Source organism: Canis lupus, chromosome 31, assembly GCF_048164855.1.
Source record: "Canis lupus baileyi chromosome 31, mCanLup2.hap1, whole genome shotgun sequence".
NCBI classification, from domain to species: Eukaryota; Metazoa; Chordata; class Mammalia; order Carnivora; family Canidae; genus Canis; species Canis lupus.
The window spans coordinates 36,946,761-36,974,279 of NC_132868.1; the positions used below are offsets into that span (position 1 = coordinate 36,946,761).

General features: G+C 35.7%; 1 pseudogene; it reads left to right on the forward strand.

Moving 5' to 3' along the window:
• The first annotated feature begins 75 nt into the window (after nt 1–75).
• LOC140622308 (elongation factor 1-alpha 1 pseudogene) lies at nt 76–14,602 on the forward strand (annotated as a pseudogene).
• Nucleotides 14,603–27,519: the final 12,917 nt, after the last annotated feature.

Here is a 27,519-nt window from a genome sequence, read left to right on the forward strand (position 1 = left end):
GCCCGAGGGCGGGGCTGGGTGACCGGTGATGAGGTTCTGGCAGGAATCGCCCCCCCACCCCCGGGCGCCCGGACGGGTCCGCAGCACCCCCGGGGGTGGGCCCTGCGAGACCAACCCGCAGCACGAGGTGCCCCAGCCTGTCCTTCCGCCTGGGGCCGTCGTGCAGCTGGTTGGGTGTCAGCCCTGCGGCTCGGTGTGCATCGCGGGCTCGGGCCCACGCCGCCCTCCCGAGCTCGCCCCTTCCTTCCTCTTGGCGCTGGCATTTTGAGTCTGAGGTACGTCCACCCCCTCCCAGGTTAGAGCCCTTGGATTGTCTTCATAAGCCCCCGGGAGCCAGTAGGGACCCCACTAGGGTTAGGGACCAGGGACCTCAGCAGACACGTGCTCCTCTGTGCCCCGCCTCACAGCGCACTGCCTCTGGGGGCTGGTTTATGGGGCCCTGTAGGTCTGTGCTGCTCTCTCTGGCGAAGAGCCTGTGCCCCTTTTCACATCCCTATGTGTGGGGCTCTACGTGTCACACCGATATTTCACACGCCTCGAATTTAACCTTTATAACAAGCAAGTCGGGTCCCGTAAACTGAATTCAGCCCCGAGCTAATAATGTTCGAAAGAGTCAGAACCCGGTTCCTGAGTCCACTCTGCTTTCCCTCGCGCTGCCCGACTTCCCCCCGTCTAGTGTTGCTGGAATGATGGCTGGCATTTATGTCAGCGGGGAGGGCATGACATGTCTTACGGGCGTTATTCCTTTCATCGTAACTGTTGCTTTCTTTCAGCCTCGACTTTAAGTTATGGTTTATACGAAGTAAAAGTTCTGTGAGTTTTGAGAAACGTAGGCCGTGGCGGAACTAACCACTTTCTAATCAAGTTAAGAGTATTTGCCTCATTCCAAAAGTTTCCTCCTGCCTCTTCGTGGTCAATCCCTCCTCCCCGCTATGCCCAGCCCGTGGTAACCGTTGACAACTACTGTTTTATCTACATTTTTCATTGTGAGGGGGGAAAAAAAAGCAGAGGAAAGGAATTTGCCTAAAATCAGAGAGCTAGGAAATCGGACAGCTAAGGTTGAACTCTAGGCGGTTTGGCTCCACATTCACTGCTTCAGCTACCACCATTACTGCATTCACGTGAAATGTAGATTTGGAATCAGATGATTCAGCTTCATTCATTCAAAAAATACAGTTGGAGGGAAGTTGCTGGGATACTGCATCAGCAAATGTTGAACCATCGTTCCTAGGGGAAATGCCGAGTTAGGTTCCTGCGAGCCTCTGGTCACATTTTTGTCGGCTGACCTATATAGCACCTCATTTATTTTTATTTTTATTTTTAAAAGATTTTATTTATTTATTCATGAGAGACACAGAGAGAGAGAGAGGCAGAGACACAGGCAGAGGGAGAAGCAGGGTCTATGCAGGGAGCCCAATGCGGGACTGGATCCCGAGACCCCAGGACCACATCCTGGGCCGAAGGCAGGTGCTAAACCACTAAGCCATCCAGGGATCCCCTATAGCACCTCATTTAATGTGCATTTCAGTTTAAGACCATGTTAACATTTAATTCACAGCCAACAGCACTCTAATGTCACTGAAAGGAGCTTATCCAACACGTGGATTTTCTTTGCAAGGCACATCACAGTCTTCTTGTGCTCAAAACACTAGACAGCATTTTAGCACTAATGCTTCAGGGACATTTTAAATAGCTATGTCACCAGCAAAAGTCACAAAAATGTGAGAAGTGGCACGAAAAGACTGACAGGAAACACTTGTTTAATTTGACAGCTGCAACAAGAGGGCAGAACATCACCTTGTTGGACCTCAGCTAGGAAAATATACATTGGATGACTTCTCCCTTTTGTTGTTCTGTGCCTGTCCATGAATGACGGTAAAAGCACTGCTAGTACTGATTACAAGAAAACTGAAGGCATAAGAAAATTCACAAATATGAGATGTATGAATAATGGGCATTCACTCTTTTTATTTTAGTACCCTTAGCACTGGAATTACCATGTTGATCAAGACAGCCCTTTATGCATTAGGTGCTTGCAGTCCACTGGAGGATATGGTTTAGCAATTTTAACAGATAAATACTATTAAAGAAATAACTCCAGGGTACTGAAAGAAGAGTCTCATCCTCATCTAGTCTAGGTAGTGTCCAATTGAAATATAATGTAAGCCACATGTTATTTTGAGTTTTGTTGTAGCCACATTTAAAAAATTTTTAAAAATATATAAAACAGATTTCAGTGATGTATTTTATTTAACCCGATACACCCAAAATATCTCATATGTAACCAATATAAAATTGTTAAGAACTTTATGATTTTTAAAATTGGGTCTTCAATATCTGGTGTAGGGTACATCTCAATTCAAACTACCCATATTTTAAGCGCTCAGTAGATATTTATGACTAGTGGCTATCACATTAGACATCTCAGTCTAGAAGATTTCCAGACTGCTTCCCTAGGGGTGAATGCATTATTCTGACATGAGATAATTGAGTAAAAGCTAGCAACGAGGAGGGTTTTGGAAACGGCACCTTAGGCAAAGGGATTGGAGGTATAGATGAGAAAATTGTGGTATCATCCTGGACCTCAAATTGTTTAGTGTGACTGGTAAATACTGTAAAAAGATATGGCTGAAGTTGATTAAAATAGACATTGAAATGGTACATATAAGAAAATAACAGGAATGTAGTTTTTATTTAGAAAGACTATTCTGGTTATGATGTGGAAGATTTGGGGGGGAGGAGAAAATACTGGAAATAAGAAACCAATTAGGAAGGATTAGTTATGTTGTTAAACAAAGGTGGTGACTATGAGAACATAGGATGGATTCAAGAGAATTACATAGAAAAATGGAAATAATATAAGTAATTAAATGTTGAGAGGTCAAATGGGAAGGGAGACACAGGGTATGAGGGAGGATACAATAAAAAAACTGGCAGAATGATGCTACCATTCATTGAGATAGAAAATATAACAGAAAAAGCAAATTTCCAGGAAAAGTTGAATGGACTTTTGGGCAGATTGAATTTAAGGTTCCTCTGGGGAAAATATATGTCTTAAATAGAAATGGACATTTTGTGAATCATCACATAAATGATTATTAAAGATAAAGCCAGAGGTTTAATCCAGCCTTAAGGACACACATGGACTGAAGTGAAGGGTTGAAAAAAGATAATCCATGCAAATAGAAATCAAAAGAAAGATGGGGTAGTCATTCTTATATATCGGACAAAATGGACTTTAAGACAAAGAGTATAATAAGTGACAAAATTATATAATGATATGGGCGTCAATCCAAAAAGAAGACATAACATTTCTAGATGTTTTTGCATCCAACATAGGAATACTAAATACATAAAGCAAATATTAATAGACCTAAAAGGAGAAATAGACAGTAATACGTTAATAGTTGGGGACTTCAGTACCCCAATTTCAACAATGGATAGATCTTCCATTTAGAAAATCAATGAGGAGACACCTGGGTGGCTCAGTCCATTAAGTGTCTGACCTCAGGTCATGATCCTGGAGTCCTAGGATTGAGCCCTGCATCAGCTCCCTGCTCAGTGGGGATCCTTCTTCTCTCTCTCCCTCTGCTGCTCCCCCTGCTTGTGCTTGCTTGCGCTCTCTCTGTCCCTATGTTAAATAAATGCATAAAATCTTTAAAAAGAAAAAAATAGAAAATCAATAAGGAAGCAATGGATTTATACACACATAAGACCAGATGGACTTAACAGACATGTGTAAAACATTCCAACTAACAGTAGCAGAAAACACATTCTTCTCAAGTGCATATGGAACATTCTCCAGGATAGATCATCTGTGAGACCACAAAACAAGTCAGTAAATCTAAGAAGACTGAAATCATATCAAGCTTATTTTCTGACCAATAAAGGTATGGACCTACAAAGAATTACAAGAAGAAAACTGAAAAATTCACAAATATGTGGAGATTAAGCAACATGTTACTGAAAAACCAATGGGTCAAGGAGAAATAAAAAAATATCTTGAGACAGTGAAAATGGAAACACAAAATACCAAAACAAATGGAATGCTGCAAAAATAGTTCTAAAGGGGAAGTTTATAGTGATTAATGCTTACATTAAGAAAAAATAAAGGTCTCAAATAACCTAACTTTATACCTCAAGGAAGCAGAAAAAAAAAAGAACTAAGCTTAAGTTAATAGAAGGAAGGAGATGACAGAGATCAGAGTAGAAATAAATGAAATAAAGGCAGAAAAACAATAGAAAAAATCAGTAAAACTAAAAGCTGGGTTTTTAAAAAATATAAGCAAACAGAAAAACCTTTACCTAGATGTACCAAGAAAAAATAATGGAAGACTAAAAGAAAATTATAAATGAAACAGGAGGCATTACAACTGAGAGACTACTATAAACAGTTATACTCCAAACAGTTGGACAACCTAGAAAACACAGATAAATCCAAAAAACATGCAATGTACCATGACTGAATCATAGAGAATAGAAAGTCTAAAAAACCAATTACTAGTAAGGAGACTGAATCAGTACTCAAAACCTCCCAACAATGAAAAGTCCAGGGCTAAATGGCTTCACTGGTGAATTCTATCAAGTATCTAAAGAAGAGTTAATATCAATTTTTCTCAAGCTTTTCAAAAAATTGAGGAGTTACTTCTAAACTCATTTTATGAGAACACCTAATACCAAAATTAGACAACCACAGTATAAGAAAAAATTATAAGTTGCTGTATCTAATGAACATAGGTGCAAAAAAGACCTTAGCAAAATATCAACAAACTAAACTCAATAGTATATTAAAAGGATCATACAGCATAATCAAGTGGGGTTTATTCCAGGGATGCAAAGATGGTTCAAATCTGTGAATCAATCAATAGGATATACTACATTAACAAAATGATGTATAAAAATTATAGTCATCTCAGTAGATGCAGAAAAATTCTACATGAATTCATGATAGAAACTCAACAAACTGCATATAGAGTGATTGTACCTCAATATAATAAAGACTATATATAACAAGCCCACAGTTCATATCTTACTGGTGAAAAGCTGTAGCTATTCCTCTAAGAACAGGAACAAGACAAGGATACCCACTCTCACCATCTTTATTTAACATGGTGTTGGAGGTCCTAACTAGAGAAGGTAGGTAAGAAAAAGTAATAAAAGGCATCCATATTGAAAAAGAAGTAAAATTATTTCTATTTGCAGGTGACATCATATTACCTATGGGAAACCCTAAAGTTGTCTCTACCATAAAAATGTTAGAATAATGAATTCAGTAAAGTTGCAGGACACAAAATTAATATAGAAAAATAATTGTTTCTACACACTAGCAATGAACTGTCAGAGAAATTACGAAAATTATTTATTTATAATTGCATAAAAAAGAATAAAATACTTAGGAATAAACTTAACCAAAGTGATGAAAGACCTATATGCTGAAAACTGTATGATGTTCATTGAAGAAATTGAAGAAGACACAAATAAATGGAAATATTTTCTGTGCTCATGGATTGCAAGAATTAATATTATTAAAATGTCCATGATACCCAAAGCAATCTACAGATTCAGTGCAATTCCTATCAAAATTCCAATGGTATTTTTCACATAAAGAGAAACTCCTTATATTTGCATGGAACCACAAAAGACCCCAAGTAGCCAAAGCAACCCTGACAAAGAAGAACAAAGCTGGAGGTATCACACTTTTTGATTTCAAACTATATTACAAAGCTATAGTACTTAAAACTCTGTGGTATTGGCATAAAAACAGACACATAGATCAATGGACTAGAGAAGGAGCCTAGCAATAAAACCATGTCTATATGGCCAATTATTTTATGACAAAGGAGGCATGAATATACAACGGGTAAAGGATAATCTTTTCAATAAGTGGTATTGGAAAAACTGGGTAGCCACATGCAAAAGAATGAAATTAGGACTCTATCTTTCATGACACACAAAAATAACTCAGAATGGACTAATGGTTTGAGCATAAGATCCAAGCTGATAAATATCTAGAAGAAAACAGAGGGGATTAGCTCTTGACATTGGTCTTGGCAATGATATTTGGATTTTTCACTAAAAGCAAAGGAAATAAAAATTAAAAGGTAGGACTACATTACACTAAAAAGCTTCTACAGGAAAGGAAGCCATCAACAAAAAGAGAAGACAACCTATGTAATGGGAGAAAATATTTGTAAGTCAAGCATCTAATAAGGGATTAACATCCAAAATATATAAAGAACTCACTTCAATAGCAGAAAAATTACCTGATTTTTAAAAATGGGCAAAAGCACAGAATAGACATTTCCCAAAGTAGACATACAAATGGCCAACAGGTACATAAAAAGGTCCACGTTACTAATCATCAGGGAAATACAAATCCAAAATCACAGATAGTACCCCCACTCATTAGAATAGTTATCCTCAAAAAGACAATTGATAACAAGTCTTGGCAAGGATATGGAAAAGAGGAACCCTTGTGCACCATTGCTGGGAATGTAAAATGGTGCAACTGCTGTGGACAACAGCATGGCGGTTCTTACAAAATATTAAAAATAGTACTACCTTATGATACAGAAATCCCACTTTTGGGTATATATCCAAAGAAAATGAAGACAGGATATTAAAGAGATACATGTACTCTTGTGTTCATTGCAATATTATTCACATTGTTGATATATGGAAATAATGTAGGTGTCCCTCAAGGAGGTGAGTGGATGAAGAAGATGTGAAATGTATATACGTCACAGATGGACCTTGAGGACATTATCCCAAGTGAAGAAGGCCAAATGGAAAAGGGCAAATACTGTATTTAGATTCTATTATGTGTGGAACCAAAAAAAGTAAAACTCATGGAAACAGAGAGTAGAATATTATTGCCAGGGGATAGGGGGTGGGGTGGGGAAGTTGGTAAAAGGGCACAAACTTTTACCTATAAGATGAATAAAGTCTAGGGATCTATTGTATAACATGGTGACTATAGTTAATAACACTGTATTGTATGGAGTAGAACTTAAATGTTCTCACCCAAAGGGAAAAAAAAACCCAAAAACATAAATATGCAAAATTAATTAGATGAGAGGAATTTTTTTAAATGATGTATATCATATCATCATGATGTACACTTTAGTTTTTTTTACATTTGTCAATTATATCTCAAAGTTGAAAAAAGAAGGTAAAATATCTAATAATGTTTTATATTAGTTACATGTTGAAATGATATTTTGGATATGTTAGATTAAGTATATATCACCAATTTGAAAAGAGTCAGATGGGGTAAATAGGAACAAATAACGAACCCAAATTTAACCATATCATGTACTCTGGGAGTAGGCAAAGAACTTTTAGAAGACAGAGAAAGCAATAACCATACAAAAATCATATGTTAAACTTAATCAAATGTAAAACTTCTTATCAAAATGAATAGTCAGGCTACAGAGTGATGGGAAATAATAAAAAAAGAAAAGGTAGCTAAGATACCTTTCAACAGGTGAATGGATAAAACACCTGTAGTATTTTCATATCGAATATTGACTCAATGACAAAACAAAACAAAACAAAAAAAAAACTATCCACCATTTAAAAGACATGGATAAATCTTAGATGTATATTGTCAAGTGAAAGAATCCAGTCTGAAAATGATTCCAGTTACATGACTTTCTGAAATAGGGAAAACCATACAATCAGCAAAAGATTGGTTGTTCCCAAGGCTTTTGGGGAAGAAGGGAGTTCAATAGTTGAAGACAGGCAATATTTTTAGGGCTGTGAAACTATTCTGTATGATACAAACACATTATGTATTTGTTAAAATCCATACAGCTTCACAGCACTAAAATGAAACATAATGTTTGCATTAAAAGGGATCATTTAGGAGCTTGGGGCGGGGGCGATCCAGGAAGAAATGAAGATGTGATAAGAGAAGGTAACTATTACAATCTATAAAATCACCTCCTTTCTCTGTTAGCAAGGAAATATCACAAGTTAGCAAGGAAATATCACAAGTCTATAGAGATTAAGTAAAGATTGAATAGGGAAGTGAATAAGGGAAAAGAGACAAATATCCCTTATGGAAAAATTCTAAAAGATTTATGTAGCAGCTTTGCCACAAAAGAGCATAACTCCCCACTGTGCATAAGTGATTACCTTCCAAAGAGTGGAATATGGAAAGGGGGAAAAAGAGTGACCTTACAGGGCAGAAGTCTGACAGTACTATCTCAGCAGGTGATCAAGGTCAATACCAACAGTGATAAGCCATAATCATAATGTACCTTGATATGTATGAAGAAAACAGCACTTTACTGTGGTCTTCATCTCCAAACCCATATCCCTAGACTAATCATGAGAAAACATCAGACGAATCCACTAGAGGAGCATCCTACAAATAGTTGACCAGTGCTCCTCAAAACCGTAAAGATTATCAAAATAAAGGAAACCTAAGAAACTCACAGCCAAGAGAAGCCCAAGGAGACAAGTAAATACAGTGTAGTATCATGGATAGGATTGTGGAACAGCAATATACATTAGGTAAAAACAAAAAAATAAAATCTCAGGAAATCTGAGTGAACTATGGGCATTATAATATATTAATATATATAATATAAATAATATATATTATAATATTATAATAATATATTAACATATAATATATTAATAATAATATAATACGAGTCTATTAATTGTAACAAATTATAATACTAATGCAAGATGTTAATAATAGGGGAAACTGGTGAGGGAGTATATGGAAACTACACCATATTCTCAATTTTTCTGTAAATCTAAACTTTTGTAAAAAAAAGAAAGTCTATTATAAGTATATGGCAAATGACATATTCCTATTAATTAAAGGAATCCTACTTAATAATAAATACAAACAATAAAAAATGGGCAAATAACTTGAACGAGTACTTCACAAAGGAAAATACATAAATGCCTGATAAGTTGCATGAGTACTTAATATCACTAGTCATCAGGGAAATGCAAGAGTAAAGCTACAGTGAAAAACCACTATTGACCCACTAGAATAACTAAAAATTTAAAACCTGAAAAGATCAAATGTTGGTCAGGATGTGTGACTTGCATACATTGCTTGTGGAATTGTAAAATGGTACAACCACTGTGGGAAATGTTTGACAATTTTTCATAATACATAACAATTCCAAGTTTAGATATTTTTCTCTCCAAATGAAATCATATGTCTACAAAAAGACTTGCACGTGGAAATGGATAGCACCTCACTCATAGTAACTAAAAAGTGGAAATAATATAAAAGTTCATCATTGTTTATTGGATAAACAAACTGCTGTTTATTAATTATAGTGTTCCAATGCTAAAAGTAATAAAATGGAACAAACTATTGATAACCATAGCAATATGGATGAGTGACAGAGGCCAGAACATTATGCTAAATGGAAGAAACCAGACACAAAATAATTCATATTGTAATGTACTTTATATGATGTTCCAGAATGGGGAAAACCAATCTATGGTGGAATAAAATCAGAAAAACTATTTATTCTGGAAGAGGAGTGAGAAAAGGCAAAGAGTACTTTTCTGGGTGATGAAAATGTTCTATATCTAGACAAACATGGATTACCTGGGTATATGCATTTATCAAAAGTCATCATGTTTTAAATGAAGACGTATATTTTTAATATGTAAATTTACCTAAATTAAAACTCTGAAGGGGTTAAAAAAACTCTTCAGGAATAATAGGAATTTTGAATTGGTAATTTTAATAAATTGAAAAACTCCTGAATATTTTTGTGCTAAAAAACTATCAACAATGACATTATTAAAAAAAAATCAAGATTAGATTGTCAATCGATTTTTGCCAAGATAGGAAGGAGAGAAATGTAATAATAGAGTCATATGTGGAGTCAAGGCAAAGTTTTTTATTTTACCCATTTAATTTATTTTGAATGAATTTTAAGTTTATAAAAGTGTTGTGAAGATAGAATAGTTTCCATACCTAATGTTTATATCTTATATAATCATTGTACCTTTATCTAAAGTAAGAAATTCATATTAGCACAATATTGTTACTAAAGTGGAAATTTTCTTTGACTTGTCCCATTGATTTTCTGGTTTTGTTTCAAGATCCAATTTTGGATACCACACCATTCTTTTTCATTAGTGTCCTCCAATATGTGACAGTTTCTCAGTGTTTTTCTTGTTTTTCATGACTTGGAAAGTTTTGAAGAGTACTGTTTAAAATATTTTGTAGAATGTTCCTCAATATGAGTGCATGTGATGTTTTTCATTTTTTGTTTTGTTTTGTTTTTTGGATCCTATATTCATCTGTTTGGCATCTTTTGATCACAGGGCCAAACTAACAGCTAGAGATCTTTATATCTCCCCTGTGATCCAGAATTCACAGGTACATGAAAATCACATTACAAACCCTCTAACCAATTCTGGTCCATACTCTCAACCACCTCCTTTATCTAACTCTCACATACCAAGCCAATTTCTTCCTCTGTTTTAAATCACCAAGGGCCAGATACCAGCCTAATCCTACAGCTCAGAGCCAGTTGATGTTATTTGAAGTAGCCTCTCCTAAGCTGTTTATCCTGTACTGTCTTTCTTGTTCCATGGAAAACACAATAAAGTTTTAGGCCATTCTTCCCCCTTGTTCATACTTCTGCCTCCTGATCAAACCTGGTCTTTCCCCATTAGTTTCTGCATGGGAATTGTAATAAATTCTTTCGATGGTATTAGCCTCTCCATGTCATCATTCAGTCACCTCCGTAAATTAAAATCCCATAGCTACATTTTAATACATTTTGTCATTATTATACTAGGGTTATGAGTTAGGAAGAACACTATAGAAGCCAAGTGTTCTTATCATATCATGCTAGGGGCACATGATACCAACATGATTTATTACTGGTTATGTTAACCTTGAATATTTGGTTAAGGTACTCCTATCAGGCTTCTCTGCTGTACAGTTAATATTTTTCCCTTTCTGTATTCTATTCAATAGAAGCAAATCACTAAATCTAGCATGCAAGAACTGGAATTAAGTTCCACCTCTTGGTAGGATAAATATCAAAGAATTTTTGGACATATGTTCAAAAGCACACAATTCTTAGTAAACATGTTGGGGTAGATATTTCAAGGCTATGCACATATTCTGTTTTTCCTTAAAATTTTGCCCTACACTTATAGCATTAGTCTGTGGATCTCGCCTGTAGCAATTGTATTGGTGAATTGGTGAATTATTGGTGTTCTAAGGATAAATTTCTAGTTCCCTTATCTTTCTGAATTTATTACTTGAAATTCTTCCTTTAAAAAAAAAAGCTTTTGTTTATTTAAGAAAGAGAGAGAGCATGCACACAATCAGGGGCAGGGGCAGAGGAGAGGGAGAAACAGACTCCCTGCTGGGCAGGGAGCCCAACTTGGGGCTTGATTCCAGGACCCCAGTATCATGACCTGAGTTGAAGGCAGACACCTAACCAACTGAGCCACCTAGACACCCCTACTTGGAATTCTTCTCTAAAAATTTGTCTCTTTTCTCACTCACTGTTTGTTTGCTTATTTACATCAGTATGAACTCAAGGATAATTTATTTTACTCACTGGTATATAATCAACATTATCATTATTTTGTTGTTTAAATTGTTCCAGTGTTGGCCAATGGGATCCTGTGTCCTTTTGATATGCCCTGATCTCCCCATCCTCATCTTTTTTTAAAAAAGCACTTCTTTATTTCTAGGATTATGTGATATGCAGTCTCATCTTGTATTTTCCCCTGTTTGGCCCTAAAATCAAATGGTATTTATTTGCAGCTCAAGATCCTGTTGCTACAAGGCCTGCTTGTTTCTTTTAGGCTCTGCAGACAAAACTAGAATATAAATGTATGTATACTAACATGCATGCACATAGCATTGGTGGTCCCCATGACTACTTTCAGATTCTGTGTTTTGTTAGAAGGACTCACAGGCCTCTGAAATCATTATATTCATGGTTTATTACATCAAACGATACAAAGGAAAATTAGCAAAAGGAAAAAGCACATTGGATGAAGTCTGGAGGAATTTAAATTCAAATTTCCAAGAGTCTTATCCCAGTGGAATTTTACAGGATGCACTTGATTCCTCTAGCATCAAATTGTAACCACATGTTCAAACCGCTGTCTCCTAGGGAAGCTTGCTTGAGCCTAGGAATCCAGTGTTTCTACTGGGAATCAGTAACATAAACATGCAGTGATGTAGTTTCTGAAGGTCCCATTCCCAGAAGGAAAGAAAATATTCAGTATAAATCACATTGTTTGCACAAATTATCTAAACAAACTGGTACAAGTTTTTAAGATTTCTTTCACTTAGTAATGTAGTTGCATGAATCAATACTTTGTTCCTTTTTATTACTGAGTAGAACTTCATTTTCAGGATATACCATAGTTCGTTTATTCATCCATTGAAGGATGCCTTCTAGGTTCTAGTAATTAATATAAAACTACTATACACACTGTATACAAGATTCTGTATGAACATAAGTTTTCATTTCTCTTGGGTAAATACCTAGGAATGGGATTGTTGGGTCATTTGTTTGAAAGAACAGCCAAATTGTTTTACAAAGTGGCTGTATAATTCTGCATGCCCAGAGCAGCAAATGAGACTTTCAGTTCCATTCTCAACAGCATTTAGAATAGTAGGATATTGGGACGTCTGGGTGGCTCAGTGGTTGAGCATCTGCCTTTGGCTCAGGGTGTGATCCTGGGATCCTGGATTGAGTCCCAGACCGAGCTCCCTGCATGGAGCCTGCTTCTCCCTCTGCCTAGTCTCTGCTTCTCTCTCTGTGTGTCTCTCATGAATATATAAATAAAATCTTTTTTAAAAAAAAAAGAATTGTACTTTTTCGCAGTGGGTTTGCCGCCAAGAACACAGGTGTCGTGAAAACCACCACTAAACCTAAACCAAAATGGGAAAGGAAAAAACTCACATCAACATCGTCGTCATTGGACACGTAGATTCGGGCAAGTCTACCACTACTGGCCATCTGATCTACAAATGTGGCGGGATCGACAAAAGAACTATCAAAAAATTTGAGAAGGAGGCTGCTGAGATGGGAAAAGGCTCCTTCAAGTATGCCTGGGTCTTGGATAAACTTAAAGCTGAACGTGAACGTGGTATCACCATTGATATCTCCCTGTGCAAATTCGAGACCAGCAAGTATTATGTGACCATCATTGATGCCCCAGGACACAGAGACTTTATCAAAAACATTATTACAGGCACACCTCAGGATGACTGTGCTGTCCTGATTGTTGCTGCTGGTGTTGGTGAATTTGAAGCAGGTATCTCCAAGAATGGGCAGACCCGTGAGCATGCCCTTCTGGCTTACACACTGGGTGTAAAACAACTAATTGTTGGTGTTAACAAAATGGATTCCACTGAACCACCCTACAGCCAGAACAGATACGAGGAAATCGTTAAGGAAGTCAGCACCCACATTAAGAAAATTGGCTACAACCCCGACACAGTAGCATTTGTGCCAATTTCTGGTTGGAATGGTGACAACATGCTGGAGCCAAGTGCTAACATGCCTTGGTTCAAGGGATGGAAAGTCACCCGTAAAGATGGGAATGCCAGTGGAACCACACTGCTTGAAGCTCTGGATTGCATTCTGCCACCAACTCGTCCAACTGATAAGCCCTTGTGTCTGCCTCTCCAAGACGTCTACAAAATTGGTGGTATTGGTACTGTCCCAGTGGGTCGAGTGGAGACTAGTATTCTTAAGCCTGGCATGGTGGTCACCTTTGCTCCAGTCAATGTTACAACTGAAGTAAAGTCTGTTGAAATGCACCATGAAGCTTTGAGTGAGGCTCTTCCTGGGGACAATGTGGGCTTCAATGTCAAGAACGTATCTGTCAAAGATGTTCGTCATGGCAACGTGGCTGGTGACAGCAAAAATGACCCACCAATGGAAGCAGCTGGCTCAGGTGATTATCCTGAACCATCCAGGCCAAATCAGTGCTGGATATGCACCTGTGCTGGATTGTCACACAGCTCACATTGCTTGCAAGTTTGCTGAGCTGAAGGAAAAGATAGATCGTCGTTCTGGAAAGAAGCTGGAAGATGGTCCCAAGTTCTTGAAATCTGGGGATGCTGCCATTGTTGATATGGTTCCTGGCAAACCTAAGTGTGTTGAGAGCTTCTCTGACTATCCTCCTCTGGGCCGTTTTGCTGTTCATGACATGAAACAGACGGTTGCTGTGGGTGTCATCAAAGCAGTGGACAGGAAGGCCGCTGGAGCTGGCAAAGTCACCAAGTCTGCCCAGAAAGCTCAGAAGGCTAAATGAATATTATCCCCAATACCTGCCACCCCAATCTTAATCAGTGGTGGAAGAATGATCTCAGAACTGTTTGTGTCAATTGGCCATTTAAGTTTAATAGTGAAAGACTGGTTAATGATAACAATGCATCGTAAAACCTTCAGAAGGAAAGGAGAATGTTTTGTGGACCATTTTTGTGTGTGTGTGTGCATGTGTGGCCGTTTTAAGTTATTAGTTTTTAAAATCAGTACTTTTTAATGGAAACAACTTGACCAAAAATCTGTCACAGAATTTTGAGACCCATTAAAACAAAAGTTTAATGAGAAAAAAAAAAGAATTGTAAGATATTTTGATTTTAGCCATTCTATTATGTGTTTAGTAGTATCTAAATGTAAATTTAGTTTACATTTCCCTAATAACTAAAGGTGTTAAGCATCTCTTCCTATACTTATTTGCATGTGAAATGTCTGCTCAGATCTATTGCCTACATTTATATTCATTTATTTGTTTACTTATTGTTACTCTACATAGGATTCTGGGAAGTTGCAATGGTAGAAAGCACCAGGAATCTCTTTCTATACCTAGACAACTATTGCATTGGCAGACTCTGATGTAACAGATAGAGGAAGGCTCAGACGGTAAATTTCATTTAATATCTGTCAATTTCATCTTAGCACAGTAGTAGCAACCCATCCTCCCTTTCCCAGACCCATGGCAGGAAGCTGTGCCCATGTTCCAGGTTCAGCTTGCATGTAGCTTGTGGAAGTCACAGTGGACAAAAAGGATCCTGTCACCTCCAGTATTAACATATCTGTTCTCTGATACAGGTTGGGGCTTCTGATTTCAGAAGTGTGGGTAAAGAGTTGGGCAGCCATTGTTATTTTACCTTCTTCATTATTGCAAACCTTTCTTCAGTTGAAGTGGCATCCAGGGGATTTAAAAGGCTGGCACCCTTTGTCTTTTTTTTCTCTTGTTCCTCTTTTGGGAGTCAGACATTAAAAATGAACATTCAAAAGGAGTTGCATATGTGGGAGAAATTAGAAAGTCACCATGAAAGCTTAGGGACAGGCTCAGGCTCAGGCTCAGATAAGATCTATGATCTTTAGCGTAGACATTGCCTACAATAAAAAACAAAAACAGCAAACTCTAGGGGAAGTGGGAAAATTTAATCTCCAGAGTTACTGCGTTTTTTAGACTCTAATGCCTAGCTGTCAACAACAAGAAAAATAACAAGACATATAAAGAAATAGGAAAGTAGGGCAGCCCGGGTGGCTCAGTGGTTTAGCACCGCCTTCAGTCCAGGGTGTGATTCTGGAGACCCGGGATCGAGTCCTGCGTTGGGCACCCTGCATGGCATGGAACCTGCTTCTCCCTCTGCCTGCATCTCTACCTCTCTCTCTCTCTCTCTCTGTCTCTCATGAATAAATAAATAAAATATTAAAAAAAAAGAAAATAGGAAAATATAGCTCCTTCAAGGAAAAAAATAGCATCAGAAATTGTCCCTGACTGCAGCTCTATTAGGTGAAATCTTTAAAGCAATTGTCTTAAAGATCCTTAAAAAACTGAAGGAAGGTGTGGGGAAAGGCAAGAAAATGATGTATGAAAATAAAAATATAAAAAAAATCAATAAAGAGATAGAAAATCTAAAAAGAAACCAAAAAGAAATTTTAGAGCGCAATAAGTTTTTAGAGCACTAAATACAATAACAAATGAAAAAGTCACAAGAGGGATTGAGGGCATATTTGAGCAGGCAGATGAAAGAACCAGTGAACCTGAAGATAGGATGATGGAAATTATCAGGTGTGAAGAACAGAAATTAAAAAGATTGAAAAGTGAACAGAACCTAAGGGACCTGTGGCACCATCCAGTGGACCAACATACATGTCTACGAGTCCCAGAAAGAGAAGAGAGAAAGGGAGAGAAACGAACAGAGAGAATCTTTGAAGAAATAACGGTTGAAAACTTACTTCCCAAATTTGAGGAAAGACATAAATATAAACATCTAAGAAGCACAACTAACTCCAAGTAAGTTGAACTCAAAGAAACCCACAATGAGACACATTATAATCAGACTTCCAAACAGCAGAGCCAGAAAATCTTGAAAGTAGCTTGAGAGAAGTGTTGAAAACAGAGATATATGTTACATTCAAGGGCTCCTTGATGAAAGTATCGGTAGATTTATCATCGCATACTTGAAGGCCATGCCAAAGGCAGTGAGATGATATATTCAATGTGCTAGAAGAGGGATCCCTGGGTGGCGCAGCGCTTTGGTGCCTGCCTTTGGCCCAGGGCGTGATCCTGGAGACCTGGGATCGAATCCCATGTCGGGCTCCCGGCATGGAGCCTGCTTCTCCCTCTGCCTGTGTCTCTGCCTCTCTCTCTCTCTCTGTGTGACTATCATAAATAAATAAAAATTTATAAAAAAAAAAAGCTAAAAAAAAAAACCCTGTCAACCAAGAATTTTCTATCAAGTAAAACTTGATTAAATGAGGAAGAGAGAAAGAAAAGAAAAAAAAGAAAAAAAGAAAAAATTTTAAAAATGAGGAAGAAATTAGGACATTAGCAGATAATAGTGGTTTTTGTTTGTTTGTTTGTTTGTTTGTTTGTTTTCTGTTAGGCTTGCCCTGCAATAAATGCTAAAGGAAATAATGCAAGTTGAAATTAAAGGGCACTAGATACTAACTTAAATCATATGAAGAAATAAAGATCTCAGTAAAGGTAAACACCTGGGAAATTATAAAAACTAGTATTATTGTAACAATGGTTTGTAACTCCACTTTTTGTTTTCTACATGATTCAAAAGATTAATATATTTAAAAAATAATAGTTTAAAAGCTAGAATTATTACACTTTTCATTTGTAACTCCATATATTTTTCTATGTAATTTAAGAGATTAATACATTCAAAAGAATTATTAGATTATGTTTGGGGGCACACAGTATATAAAAATATCATTTTGTGACAGCTGAAAGAGGTGAGGATGGAGTTGTAAAGGAGCAGTGTTTGTATGTTATTGAAGTTAAAACTGAAAACTCTTCCTCTAATATTAGGAACAAGGCATTGGATGTCCACTTTAACCACTTCTATTCAAGTACTAGGAATTCTAGCCAGAGAAATTAGGAAAGAAAAATAAATAAAAGACATTCATATCAGACAGGATAAGTAAAATTATTTAGTTTACAGATGATGGGATCTTATATGTAGAAAATTCTGGATAGTCCACAAAAGCATTATTAGAACTAACAATTAATGATGAGAAAACTGGGTATTCACATGCAGAAGAGTGAATTGAATATCTAAGACCATGTACAAAAATTAACTCAAAATGGATCAAGGACACAAATATAAGAACTAAACTTTAAAAGTATAAAAATTTTAGAAGAAAACAGTACAAAAATCCTGACATTAGATCTGGCAATGATTTCTTAGATATGACCCCAAGAAAAAAACAGGCATTCTGAACTTTGTGAAAATTTTAAAATTTTGTTAAGAAAAAAGGCAATCCACAGATTCTATAGTTACTATATTTTATATAATGTCTGTCCTAATGCTAAGTAAACTAAGAAAAGTTGAGAGTATATATTGAAATTTCTATAGTGACCATTAAAAGTTTAATGGAAAGTGGCATAAGTAAAAGGGAGCAGATAAATTAAAATGAAAAATTTAAAGTAATTCCTTCAAAAACAGGCAAAAAGAAGAATAGAAGAAGAAAAAACAGGGATCACAAGCAGAAAGCAAAATAATGAAATGGTAGACAAGCCATATCAGTAATTACATTCAATAATTATACTAATACACCTAGAAACACTCCAACTAATGCAGAGATTTTCAAATTGGATAAAAAAGCAAGACCCAACTATATGCTATCTCCAAGAAAAGAGATAAATATATATATTGCATGCCATACATATTTATAGATGAATATCATATACACACATATGGATACACACATAATATTTTTGAAAGTAAAAATAGAAAAAGATACATGATACAATAAGTAAACTAAAATCTGGAGTGCTATATTAATATTGATGAAGTAGGCTCAAAGAAAATATAACTCTTCCTCCAGTAAATAGAGATATATTATAATCACTGAAAATCAGTGAAAATCACCATAATAACAGAAAAAGGAGAAAGTTTTATTATCATTTCAATAGATACAGAAAAAGCATTTGATAAATTTCATTCATTTGATATTAAAAACTCTCAGAAGCTAGAAATAGAAGAGAGAATTTCCTCACTCTGATAAATGAAATTTATGAAAATGGCATATATGAAAAACTAATGGTACTACTTAATAGTAATATATTGAATACTTTCCCAAAGGTTAAGAACTAGGTAAGAATACCCATTCTCATTATTTATATTGTCTCTAAGGTCTTAGCCATTTCAATAAGACAAGAAAAAGCAATAAAAAACATAAAACTCAGAAGAGAAATCCTGTTTTTTTTGTTGTTGTCATCTTGTTTTTTGGGCAGGTGACATGGTTGTTTACATAGAAAATCTTAAGGCATCTACAAAAGAACTATTAGCAAAATTTCAGGATACAAAGTTAATATACAAAAATAAGGGCACCTGCGTGGCTCAGTTAGCTAAGCAGCTGCCTTTGGCTTAGGATTCCAGAGTCCTGGGATAGAGCCCCACGTCAATCTCCCTGATCAGCCAGGAGTCTGCTTCTCCCTCTGCTTCTATCCCTGCTCATGCTCTCTTTCTCTCTCTCGCAAATAAATAAAATCTTAAAACAAAACAAACTTAATATACAAAAATCAATTGTAATTTTTGTTTTTTAATTTTATGTATTTATTTACTATTCACTTAAATTCAATTAACATATAGTATATTATTAGTTATAGAGGTAGAGTTCAATGATTCATCAGTCTTTTTTATAAATTTTATTTATTTATTCATGAGAGACACACAGGTAGGCAGAGAGTGAAGCAGGCTCCCTGTGGGGAGCCTGATGTGTGACTTGATCCCAGGACCCCAGGATCACGACCTGAGCCAAAGGCAGATGCTCAACCACCAAGACATCCAGTTGTCCCTTATCAGTCTAATATAATGCCCAGTGCTTATTATATTTATGTATTCTTAATGTCCATCATTCAGTTACTCCATTCCCCCCCACCCCTCTCCCCTCTAGCAACCCTCGATTTGCTTCCTATGGTTAAGACTCTCTTACAGTTTGTCTCCCTCTCTGATTTTGTCTTGTTTTATTCTGCCCTCCCTCCTCCTATGCTCTTCAAAGTGTTTTGTTTCTTCAATTCCACATATGAATGAAATCTCATAATTGTCTTTTCTGATTGACTTATTTTTATATATTACCCTATCCTACTGGAAAATAAAATAGAAAGTTAATTTCACTCACAACAGCATCAAAAAATAAAACACTTAGGAATAAATTTAATAAAAGAAATGCAAGATGTTTTCATTGAAAACTATGAAACATTGCTGAGAAAAAGGATTATTTTATATACCATGTTTATGGATTAGAAGACTTGATATCATTAAAATGCCAATTCTTCCCAAACCATAGATTCAACACAATCTAGCCACAGTTCCACCGTGCTTTTGGTAGAAACTGACAAACTTTTTCTAAAATTTACTTGGAAATGCAAAAGATATATAATATCTAAAGCATCTTGATAAAGAACAAAGTTGAAAAACTTAATTGCTTAACTTTGAGACTGCTATAAAGCTACAGTAATCAAAACTGTATGACACTCGCATAAGAATTGACATATAAATCAGAAGATAGAATAGAAAGAATTAGATTCACACTTATACAGCTATTTGATTTTCACAAAGATGCCACAGTTATCTGATAGGTAAAGGAAAATTTTTTTAACAAATGGTTTTGGAATAACTGGATATCCATATAGGAAAATTAACCTTTGTGCTTACTTTATATCATAAGCATTTATTTTAGAAAGATCATAGATTAACATAAAAAGTAAAAATATAAAGATGTTTTTAGAAACTCAAATAACTTTTATTTAAAATGAAAAAATTCTTAAAACTAAAACTATAAAGATTTTAGAAGAATATTTGTGATTTGTGAGTAGGCAAAAGTTTTGCAGCAGAACACAGAAAAGCAATAACCATAAAAGAAAAAAAAATGGGTAAATTGAACATCATAATTAAAAACTTCTCATCAAAGAACACTGTTAAGAGATGCTTTGGGTGACTCAATTGGGTAAGTGTCCGGCTCTTGATTTTGGCACAGGCAGGTAATGATCTTATTAAGGCTGTGAGATCCACCTCTGCATTGGGCTCCATGCTGGGTGTGGAGCCTACTTGGGATTCTCTTTCTCCCTTGCCCTCTGCCCTTCCCCTCGCCCCCTCTCAAAAAACAAAACAAAACAAAACCACCAAATCAAACCAAAACACTTTTAAGAAAATAAATAATATAGCCATAGAATGAGAGAAAATACTCTGAAAACATATATCTGATAATGAACTAGTATCCAGAACACAGAAAGAAGTCCTTTCACTCCATCAATCCAATAAAAAGATCAGAAGAATTAGCCGACATTTCACAAAGGAAGATACACAAATGACTAATAAGCACACAAGAAACCAAGATCTGGATGCTAGCTATGCTATTGCTACTGCAGTATCTTTGTTTAATTAAGAAGTAAGTTTTTTTTTCTTAAATCATGAGTTAGTATTGATAATTCTAACTCAGATGTAACATTATAGTATTTTCCCTCAGCTGATTTTATTTTATATGTGTATTTCTTTGCTCTTACAGTGAAATCTTGGCTCCTAATTTTATGGATATATCTGCTTAGTTGCTTTATTCTATAATTACATAAAAAGTTTCAGAATTACAATACCTATATGATTATTAATATTGTATGATCTAAGTAAGGTTTAAAATTTTTTTCCATTCTTTTTGTCTTAAATCACTCACTAAGGATTTTCAGAATACTTGGTAGGCTAATTTATGTTTGTTTCTCTTTAATAATTACTGTCAAAATAATGATAGAGATAGAAAATCATCATTTTGCAATTTCCGGTGTAGTAACTGATTTAAGTAAGGACTGTCAATGTCTGTCAAAACCTTTGTGTAGAAATTTGCTGGGGTGAAGATATTCACATGGTCTCAAAGTCGTACTCTGCTCATAACATTAATTATGTGGGGTAAATTTTGCAATCACTACTTTAACCAAGTGGTCTAACTTAGCAACACCAGTAATAGGAAGCATTGATGTTAAATTTTCCTAAAGAGGTGCAATAAAAACTACAGAGTCACCTATGAAATATTCTTGCCAGAATGTTTACTATGAACCTGATCATGGGGATAATAATCAGACAAATTCAGAATGTGAGATATTCTATAAGTTAACTGACCTGAATGCTTTAAAAATGGCAATGTCATGGGAAATAAAAAAAAAGTTGTGAAAATTGTCCTATTCTAGATTAAAAGAGACCTTAGAAACAACAACCAATTGCAAAGCATAAGCCTTGATTAGATCTTGGGTTAAAAACCTACAAATGTTTTATGACAATAGGGAAAATCTGAACATATATAACATATATGATGATGTAAAATTATTGTTAATTTCTCAGGTAAGACGATGATACTGTGCTAATGTAAAGGATGTCCTTTTCTTAGGAGATTCATGCAGAAAATTTTGGAGGTTAAGTATTTCAAGTCTATATTTTCAAATGGTTTGGTATATGAACACATATAGAAAAAGTTAAAGCCAGTGTAGCAAAAATATTAACTACTGGTAAATACAGATGATAGTATAAGGATGTTTATTTTAGTATTCTTTCAATTTTTATGTATGTGTGAATTTTTTTCAAAAAACAACTGAAAGTAAAGAAGGAATGAGGACTTTTGGGAAGGGACAAGCTGAATTATTGTCACCAGGTGGTGCTGGTGCTTTTCAAATAAAGCTAAATAAACAGGTGAACAGTCTGTTGACAATTGGATATTTACTTAGAAAAAACTTGGATAGTACTATGTGGTATTTACTAAAGTTCAGTGGAATTGAATCTCAAGATTACTCAAAGTTAGTTTACAGGAGGGGTGACAGTATTGACTAGTCAGTACCAATTGCTGGCCTTACTCTGGCTTTCATTTCATGGATATGCAATGAGAGGCCACTATAGTGAGAAATCAGTCTGGATAAAGAATGTCTGTGGTTTATCAACCCTCACTAACCAGAAAATTCATTAATTTGAAGTAAAATTCCCATTCAGTTTGACACTATATGTCAAAACTCAAACTTTTGCATGTCATTTGATTCATAAATCCCACTTTTTGGTAAGAATGTGATAAGAATGCTCAAAGATTTGCTTTAAAAATATTTGGAAGGACAGATTTATAAAAGATTAAAATTGTGAGCAGCCTAATTACCCAACAATACAGGATTGGTTAAACAAGTTAATACACTTGTACAGTGGATTACTATGGAGCCAGTAAAGATGATGCTAGAGAATAATATTTAGTAACATGGGGAGAGGTTCCCAATGTATGATTAAATGGGAAAAAATTACAGAATGGTGTTGACATCTCAACACTTTTTGATGAAAGAAAAAATATGCATTGAAAAAAGACAAAGTCACTGGGTGTTATTCTGTATGTTGGTAAATTGAACACCAATAAAAAATAAATTTATTATTTAAAAAAAGAAAAAAGACAAAGTAATGGCAAGAGATATTTCTAGGTTTGGAGATTAAATGTTTCAAATTTCTTTGTTGCTATTTTTTAAAAAGTTTTAACGATGAGCAGCTATAAAGAAAACAATAAGAAAAGTTCATTTGTAAAGAGTACAGAGTTGGGCAGCCCCAGTGGCTCAGCGGCTTAGCGCTGCCTTCAGCCTGGGGAGTGGTCCTGGAGTCCCGGGATCAAGTCCCACGTCTGGCTCCCCGCATGGAGCCTGCTTCTCCCTCTGCCTGTGTCTCTGCCTCTCTCTCTGTGTCTCTCATGGATAAATAAATAAAATCTTAAAGAGTACAGAATTATACCCTAAAATTTATTCTATTATATACATAAAATTCAGTAATACATCAAGGTATTTCAAACTCTAACACAATTCCTTGGGCTTCACATAGAACTAAGGGACAGTGATGGTCAAATGATAACACAAAGGGAGGCAATATTAGTAGTTAGAAGGGGTAAGGAACCCAGGCAGAAAAAAAATGAAGGTTAAGGAGTATGATTACCATGCTTAGGGACAGAAGGAGTCAGGAGTAGAAGTAGAACCATAGAAATCAAGCAAGCTCCACGATTTTAATGTAGCAGAAAGATGACTACACTTAGAGATCTAGGTCCAATATTTAGTAATGTTTAGTATTACTGCATATGAGGTAGGTGGTCTTGAATAAAACATTTAAATTTTTAAGGATCGGAAAATACTTTGAAGAGTTTCTTTCCATTTTGCAAGTGAGCAAAACGGTACTCAGAAAATATAAAATGAAACTGATTATACATGTAAGCTTGGGTTTCTTAACATTAACACTCCGGGCATTTTGGACCAGGTATATCTTTGTTGTGGAGAGCTGTCCCATCTGAACAGGTAAATTAGCCTGGGGCATGATGATGCCAATTTCAAAAAAGAAAGAGTTGCTCAGTGAGAAGGAAAGCAGGCAAGAATGATTTTGTAGTTCAACAAGAGACTAGAAGTAATACACCATTTACATAAAATCTCCCTAAATGCTCAGTATGTATTTCACCAAGAGTGCTCTGCCCTCCGGGGACTCTGGAGAACTTCAGTATCTGTAGTTAGCAGGCAGATGCCCCAAATCTACTCAAGTCAAGGTACCAGCAAACAGAGCATCATGTGAGTGATTTTAAGTCCAATCTTTGTCAGAAAGGGGCTTTATATCTTTCCTTTTTATGCAGAGATGTGTCCGCAGGGTGGGTGGAGCTGGTTCCCAGGTTATTGCTTATATGACTCCAAAGTATAGGGAGATGGAGATGTTTATCTTCTGATTACCTCATGCTGTCATTTGGAGTATCACCCCCACCACTTTCTATTCTCCCAATCTTTGTCATCAAACTTCAACTCTTTCCACAAATAGGTGGAGAGAAGGCCAGTTTTCAGTGACTTGCAAGGCACGCCCTCCTTCACACATGCTCTCCTGTCTCCTTTTTATTAAAAAATATATTTCCTTACCATTACTTGTGTCAGTTGACAATTGAATTCTCTTGCAAGGGCCAGCAGCCAGCCTTGCTCACCGCCTTTTCCCTTTTCTCTTACCCTACTCCCTTGTCTCTTTCCACCCTTTCTTTCTTGTTACAGCATAGGAATAAATTAAGAAGTTGGAATCTTGGCATAACATTTTTCAGAAGTTGCCAAATCCAGTATCATTGGAGGGAAAAAATAAGAAGAACTAAAGAAAACATCTAGAAAATCTTTTTTTTTGCCTGGAATTTTTATATATAATTCCTCCCATAAAATATGTAGTTCCAGGCCAAGAACCATCATTGCCTTATACCTGTTTCTTTTTTTTTCTTTTATTTCTGCAACTAGCACTCATTTTTCTTTTTATTGGTATTTGTTATTATGAAGGATTTGTTATTGCTTTCTTGCTTGTTTGTTTAAATTACTACATGGGGTTAGTATAACTATTACAATGCTTGGAGAAATACAAAATGAGGAAATTGACCCCAGCACAGTAGCCTCTGAATATGTTAGTCAAGTTTGGGTGAGGACGGTCTTCTGTGCCTTTATTTCCACTTTGAAAAAAATATTTCCCAAGAGCCATGCCTTTGCCTTATACAAGCCTACATATAGTATTTCAATTAAAGTACTAGGAAAAGAAGATAAATGAGTACATGGGTGGAAGTTGCACCTATTCCTTTCTAATTCTTTTATACAGCTAATTCATTTGTATTCAGCAAAAAAAATAAAAATAATAAAAAATAAAAAAACAAAGCCCAATCCTTTATTTCTCTTCTAAGTGTAACTGTGGAAATTTAGAAAACAGAAAAATTTAGAAATTAAATAGAAAAAAACTTCTCCCATAAAAAATAAAAATTTATCTCTAATTCTGTAAGAGAAAAACATTATTGCTGTTTAGGGTTATAACACATCCTTTCAGTAATGTTTATGTATATATGCTGTTTAATTTTTTCTTTTCTCACATGAACAAAAAGTGGATTTACTGATTAATTTTTTAAAAAATTTAATGCAACGAGAATGTGTTTCCATGTCATTAACTATTATTTTTCAACATTGTTTTTAATAGAAGTCCAACATTCTACCGGGTGAACAGATAGTGATTTATTTAGCTAATCTCTTATTGTTAAATATATACATATATATTTTAGTAAGTAACGTAGAATAAGCATAAAGGGATTTGGGCTTATGCTTTTTAAAGACACTTCTAGTGTGTGTGTATCTGTTTTTTTCTAGTCTTCATTCTAGAGTCTAGTTCTGTAGTAAGACTTGACAAAATTTAAGTTGTAGAACAATGGGATGTTACCCTTGATTCATTATATCTTTTATTCACTTATTCAACAAAAACTTATTGACTGTCTACTTTGTGCCAGGCACTGTGCTAGATATTCAGGATATAATGATTAAGAAGATAGAAATAGTCCTTATTCTGAGGAAGTTTAGTCTTGTGTGGGAGAAACACAATAAGTCATTATAAAGTAATTGGCTAGGTGCCATCAGAGAGGAAGTACAAGCATCCAACAGAGGACATTAGAGAGGTAATTATTCTAGACTTTGGGGATGGATTGGTTAAGTGAAGATGTTCACATTGCGTGAGAATTCTCTGTGACCTATTCTCATGGTTGGAAAGGATTTCAGATGTCATTTAGTTCAAACCTCCTCTGCTGCTGGAATTCTCTGTGTCAAGTGGTGCTCCCATAACACAGGGCTTTGTAGTATGGTCAATGGATTTGAGTCCTGGCTCTACTCATTTATTATATGCATGTGTGATTTGGGGGCATATTGCTTAAAATCCCTGTGCCTGTTTCATCTGTAGAATGGAATAAATAATAGTACTCACTTAAAGGTGTTGTTGTGATAGAAAATTTAAGATAGGCAAAGCACTTAAAAAGGTGTTTATCTAGCACACAGTGTACATGCAATTCATGTGTACTCAATTCATGTTCCCTGTCCACTGAAGCATTTGAATTGTTAGAAAGTCATTCTTAGGGCATCTGGGTGCCTAAGTCAGTTAAGCGTCCAACTCTTAATTTCAGCTCAGGTCATTATCTCAGAGTTGTAAGATCAAGTCCTGCATGGGCTCCATGCTGGGCATGGCACTTACTTAAGATTCTCTCTCTCTCCCTCTTCCTCTGCCCCTCCCTACCCCTCCCCCCCCCCCCCCCCCCACTGAAGGAAAAGAAAGTCATCTTTATAATAGGCTGAAATTTGGCCCTTAAAGCTTTTACTTAAATGGAAGAAATTTCAGGGAGGCAGATTTGGGTTCAATTTAATGAGCTAGTTTTCAACATTTAGAGCTAAAAGAAATGGACTGCTTTGGGAAGGGTAATTAAAATAACCACACCCCTTTTTGGTTGCAGAAAGTTCCTTGGATAAAATCCAAAATAGCAGATATCAGAGCTTATCTGTACTACAAATGGACTCTGAAATGCATTTGGAAAGCACGTGAACACAGACATTTTAAACTTTGAATTTGTACTACAGTAACACTGTTATTGGCAAACTTGACTCAAAATTATAGATTTCTGTCAGAACATGAATGTATTATCTTGTATTCAATTCCACAAATGAATTAATATTCTCACAACACTCAGATTTAATTCTGCTCTATAATAGATAATTGGAGACTACTCTCTTTTGCAATTTTGGAATCAATCAGTATTTGTGATGAGATTTAGATTATGGCATTGGCAATCAAAACTAGCCTTCTACCAGAGACCCTTCAAAATATTTTTCCTGCAATAAGGAGACATTAAAAACAAGACAAAAGGAACCATTTTACATTTTATGAAGCTTGTTTCCAAGGTTCGAGTGAAATAAATATGCTTACTACTGAGAGAAATTCTCACCATGGGTTTCCTAAGGTGAAAGGTTTATGACAGATTTTGGACTAATGAAACAACTATGCTTTGGAACAGAGTTTAAGTGGGAATTGATGAGTGCTTATCAGTTTTGAACTGATTTACAATTCATGAAGCCCTTAGATGGCAGAAAAGAATGACTACTGCATGAGGCCCCTTGATGAAGGTCACAGGAATAATCAGTTGTTGTCAACAGTGCATGAGCGTTCTGAATGGAGCCTAGCAGGAGCCCAGGGCTATTGCTGCAGTAGCC